The sequence below is a fragment of the Staurois parvus genome, unplaced genomic scaffold, assembly GCF_062004578.1.
Source record: "Staurois parvus isolate SC_StPar_1 unplaced genomic scaffold, SC_StPar_1.0 ptg001144l, whole genome shotgun sequence".
NCBI lineage: Eukaryota > Metazoa > Chordata > Amphibia > Anura > Ranidae > Staurois > Staurois parvus.
The window spans coordinates 1,455,918-1,461,917 of NW_028318940.1; positions in this window are offsets into that span (position 1 = coordinate 1,455,918).

Genomic DNA, 6,000 nt, shown 5'->3' on the forward strand with positions numbered 1-6,000 from the left:
TAATTAAGCCATAACACCTGCAAAGGGTTCCTGAGCCTTTAAATGGTCTCTCAGTCTGGTTCAGTAGGAATCACAATCATGGGAAAGACTGCTGACCTGACACCATCGCTGACACCCTCCATAAGGAGGGAAAGCCTCAAAAGTTAATTGCAAAAGAAGTTGGATGTTCCCAAAGTGCTGTATCAAAGCACATTAATAGAAAGTTATGTGGAAGGGAAAAGTGTGGAAGAAAAAGGTGCACAAGCAGTAGGGATGACCGCAGCCTGGAGAGGATTGTCAGGAAAAGGCCATTCAAAAGTGCTGGGTACTTTCATAAGGAGTGGACTGAGGCTGGAGTCAGTGCATCAAGAGCCACCACACACAGACGGATCCTGGACATGGGCTTCAAATGTCGTATTCCTCTTGTCAAGCCGCTCCTGAACAACAAACAACGTCAGAAGCGTCTTACCTGGGCTAAAGAAAAACAGACGTGGTCTGTTGCTCAATGGTCCAAAGTCCTCTTTTCTGATGAGAGCAACTTTTGCATCTCATTTGGAAACAAAGGACCCAGAGTATGGAGGAAGAATGGAGAGGCCCAAGGACCCTGAGTATGGAGGAAGAATGGAGAGGCCCAAGGACCCTGAGTATGGAGGAAGAATGGAAAGGCCCAAGGACCCCAAGTATGGAGGAAGAATAAAGAGGCACAAGGACCCTGAGTATGGAGGAAGAATGGAGAGGCACAAGGACCCCGAGTATGGAGGAAGAATGGAGAGGCACAAGGACACCGAGTATGGAGGAAGAATAAAGAGGCACAAGGACCCTGAGTATGGAGGAAGAATGGAGAGGCACAAGGACCCCGAGTATGGAGGAAGAATAAAGAGGCACAAGGACCCCGAGTATGGAGGAAGAATGGAGAGGCACAAGGACCCCGAGTATGGAGGAAGAATGGAGAGGAACAAGGACCCCGAGTATGGAGGAAGAATGGAGAGGCACAAGGACCCAGAGTATGGAGGAAGAATGGAGAGGCCCAAGGACCCCGAGTATGGAGGAAGAATGGAGAGGCACAAGGACCCCGAGTATGGAGGAAGAATGGAGAGGCACAAGGACCCCGAGTATGGAGGAAGAATGGAGAGGCACAAGGACCCCGAGTATGGAGGAAGAATGGAGAGGCACAAGGACCCCGAGTATGGAGGAAGAATGGAGAGGCACAAGCACCCAGAGTATGGAGGAAGAATGGAGAGGCCCAAGGACCCCGAGTATGGAGGAAGAATGGAGAGGCACAAGGACCCTGAGTATGGAGGAAGAATGGAGAGGCACAAGGACCCCCGAGTATGGAGGAAGAATGGAGAGGCACACACTGCAAGATGCTTGAAGTCCAGTGTGAAGTTTCCACAGTCTGTGTTGATTTGGGGAGCCATGTCATCTGCTGGTGTTGGCCCACTGTGCTTCATTAAGTTCAGGGTCAAAGCAGCCGTCTACCAGGAGATTTTGGAGCACTTCATGCTTCCTTCCGCAGACCAGCTTTATGGGGATGCTGACTTCATTGTCCAGCAGGACTTGGCACCGCCCACACTGCCAAAAGCACAAAAACCTGGTTCAATGACCGTGGGATTACTGTGCTTGATTGGCCAGCAAACTTGCCTGACCTGAACCCCATAGAGAATCTATGGGGCATTGCCAAGAGAAAGATGAGAGACATGAGACCAAACAATGCCGAAGAGCTGAAGGCCGCTATTGAAGCATCCTGTTCTTCCATAACACCTCAGCAGTGCCACAGGCTGATAGCTTCCATGCCACGCCGCATTGAGGCAGTAATTGCTGCAAAAGGGGCCCAAACCAAGTACTGAGTACATATGCAGCTTCTACTTTTCAGAGGTGCGGTATTGTTCTATGTACAATCCTTGTTTTATTGATTGCATGGAATATTCTCATTTTCTGAGATTGTGGATTTGGGGTTTTCATGAGCTGTAAGCGATAATCATCACAATGATGACAAATCACGGCTTGAACTATCTTGCTTTGCATGTAATGAGTCTCATATATTAGTTTCACCTTTTAAGTTGCTGCACTGAAATAAATGAACTTTTGCACCATAATCTAATTTTTTGAGTTTCACCTGTATTGTGCACAAGACAGGTGCTAAATAAAACCATAACAATAATAATTCAATAATATATTAGAATAGTATTTTAATATAAAATATAATATAATCTAATTAATAATAGCAGAAATAATGACACTGAAGCACATTGTGATTTACCAGCATCACATCATTAAGAACAAGACAGGTGCTAAATAAAACCATAAACAGTACATTTCATGAACAGCTCCATGTCATGATTAACACACAATAACATACATCATTAAACACGCCCTCACATTCACGCCTCAATGTCTCCGTGTAATTACTTACAATGTTATGATTGGATGCGCTGCCCGCTCACACCTAACGAGACACTCTCACAACCTGCATAACACGTATACATGGCGTCTCCATATTGACATTTTCCCATGAAGGATAGACTACTGAAGGGTAACTGAAGTTGAAGACACGTCCAGGATTCATTTTACCCGACAAAAGATCTATGCAGTAAAGCACAGAATTCCTCCGTCCATGCTGCGCTACAAGCTGTATGGTGCGTGCCACTGCCCCGCCTCCTGCGTGCACTACTCGTGGACTTATACGCTTTCTCCTCCCTCTTTAAGAACACCCAAGTACCTCCCCCTTCAGTGCCCTATCAGTCTGCAGATGTGGCACTCCCACTTCAAGTATCTATTTAATGTTCAATGGGCAGTACTTTCATTCTGGGCCCGGGTCCCATTGTATCAGCAGGGGACTCTGGTTCAGTATGGGGGTCTGTTCTGCCTGTTCCCCCCCCCCACCACCATTGGCAGCCTGGGGTCAAGCCTTCCTAAGATCCAATTAATCAAATAAACAGCGCAATACCCAACAAATGATACATAAAAAGAAAAATACTAGTATAAAAATTTCGAAGTGTCCAAAATAAATGTGTCCAACAAACAAAAAAATATAATAAATTTCACATAATATCCAAATAAAATGAAAAACTCATAATGTGATTTAAAGTGTCCAAAATTAATGTGTCCATCAAAAATCATCAAAATATATATATAACATTATGAAACTTTAGCCTTTTTCTTCAACTTCAAAGTGCTTCACCAAAAACAAATACATTTATAATGTGATTATCCTTCTGTAATAAGTGCTTCCACCATCCACCAGTGAGAAACCAACATTAATTGCACTCACCAGATATTAGCGAATAGTAAGACTATTAGGGATCCTACACCCCCTCTTAACGCCTCCAGACCTCCACTCCACCACACCAAACTAAGAAGATTCTTCAACTTCCTTTTTCCAAACAAAACACTCCATTGTGCTGTTTAGCTTTTCACCTTTACGTTGCAAGAAAAAGTATGTGAACCCCTTGGGATTATGTGGAGTTTTGCATGAATTGGGCATAAAATGTGCTCTGAACATCATCTAAGTCACAACAATAGAAGAACACAGTCTGCTGAACATAATACTACACAAACATTAGATGTTGCCATGGTTTAATTGCACATAACATGGAAACATTCACAGTGCAGGGAGGAAAAAGTATGTGAACCTTTGGACTTAATAACTGGTTGACCCTCCTTTGGCAGCAATAACCTCAACCAAACGTTTCCTGTAGTTGCAGATCAGACCTGCACAACGATCTGGAGTCATTTTGGACCACTCCTCTTCACAAAACTGTTTCAGTGTAGCAATATTCTTGGGATGTCTGGTGTGAATTGCTCTCTTAAGGTCATGCCACAGCATTTCAATCGGGTTGAGGTCAGGACTCTGACTGGGCCACTCCAGAAGGCGTATTCTGTGCTGTTTCAGCCATTGTTTTGTTGAATTACTTGTATGCTTTGGGTCATTGTCCTGTTGCATCACCCATCCTCTGCGGAGCTTCAGTTGGCGGACAGATGGTCGTACGTTTTCCTGCAAAATGTCTTGATAAACTCTGGAATTAATTTTCCCATCAATGACAACAATCCGTCCAGGCCCTGAGGCAGCAAAGCAGCCCCAAACCATGATGCTCCCTCCGCCATGTTTCACAGTGGGAATGAGGTTTTGATGTTGGTGTGCTGTGCCTTTTTTCTCCACACATAGTGTTGTGTGTTCTTCCCAAACAACTCAATCTTGGTTTCATCTGTCCACAGTATATTTTGCCAGTAGTGCTGTGGAACATCCAGGTGCTCTTTTGCAAACTTCAAACGTGCTGCAATATTCTTTTTGGACGGCAATGGCTTCCTCCGTGGTGTCCTCCCATGTACTCCATTCTTGTTTAATGTTTTCTTTATTGTAGATGTGTCAACAAAAATGTTAGCATGTGCCAGAGATTTCTGTAGGTCTTTAGCTGACACTCTGGGATTCTTCTTTACCTCATGCAGCATTCTGCGCTGTGCTCTTGCAGTCATTTTTACAGGACGACCACGCCTAGGGAGAGTAGCAACAGTGCTAAACTTTCTCCATTTGTAGACAGTCTGTCTTACCATGGACACATGAACATCAAGGCTTTTGGAGATACTTTTGTAACCCTTTCCAGCTTCATGCAAGTCAACAATTCTTGATCGTAGGTCTTCTGAGAGCTCTTTTCTGCGAGGCATGGTTCACGTCAGACAGTGCTTCTTGAAACCAGTAAACCCAAAACAGGTGTGTGTTTTTTAAGGGCAGGACAGCTGTCAGCAACACATCCAATATCATCACACTGATTGGAGTCAAGGTTGGCTCACTCCTGGCTCCAATTAGCTCTGGGAGAAGTCATTAAGCTAGGGCCTCACATACTTTTTCCTCCCTGCACTGTGAATGTTTACATGTTATGTGCAATTAAACCATGGCAACATCTAATGTTTGTGTAGTATTATGTTCAGCAGACTGTGTTCTTCTATTGTTGTGACTTAGATGACGTTCAAAGCACATTTTATGCCCAATTCATGCAAAACTCCACATAATCCCAAGGGGTTCACATACTTTTTCTTGCAACTGTATATCCTAAACATCTTCTGTTTTTAATCTTGATTTAGCCCAGAGTTGCCCTCACATTGACTAAAAACCTCCACGTGGTATAACCTCAGATTCTGCGCTGTGCTCATTCTCTTGCTGAAATACAAGTCCTTAGTCTTCTTAGTCTGTTGTGGTGGAATGGAGGTCTGGAGGCGTTAAGAGGGGGTGTAGGATCCCTAAAAGTCCTGAAAGGCTTACTATTCGCCAATATCTGGTGAGTGCGATTAATGTTGGTTTCTCACTGGTGGATGGTGGAAGCACTTATTACAGAAGGATATTTATTTGTTTTTGGTGAAGCACTTTGAAGTTGAAGAAAAAGGTTAAAGTTTCATAATGTTATATATATATTTTGATGATTTTTGATATTTTGATGGACACATTAATTTTGGACACTTTAAATCACATTATGAGTTTTTCATTTTATTTGGATATTATGTGAAATTTATTATATTTTTTTGTTTGTTGGACACATTTATTTTGGACACTTCTAAATTTTTATACTAGTATTTTTTTCTTTTTATGTATCATTTGTTGGGTATTGCGCTGTTTATTTGATGATTTAGTGTTTACACTAGTGCACAGCAGCATCTTATATTTCAGTGGGAGGGGTTTGTTCTGTGGCGCAGGAGTATATATTTATAAATCTTCCTAAGATTCAGAAGACTATAGATTAGGGTCATGTCAATCCTGGTGCTCCCCTAGATCCTGAAGATAAAAGGCTGGAGTCATGTCTTCCAAAGACCCAGCAGACCATAGACTAGGGTCGTGTCAATCCTCGAGCTCGCCTAGACCCTGCAGATAACAGGCTGGAGTCATGTCTTCAAAAGACCCTGCAGACTATAGACTAGGGTCATGCCAATCCTGGTGCTCCCCTAGATCCTGAAGATAAAAGGCTGGAGTCATGTCTTCCAAAAACCCAGCAGACTATAGACTAGGGTCATGTCAATCCTTGGGCTCTCCTA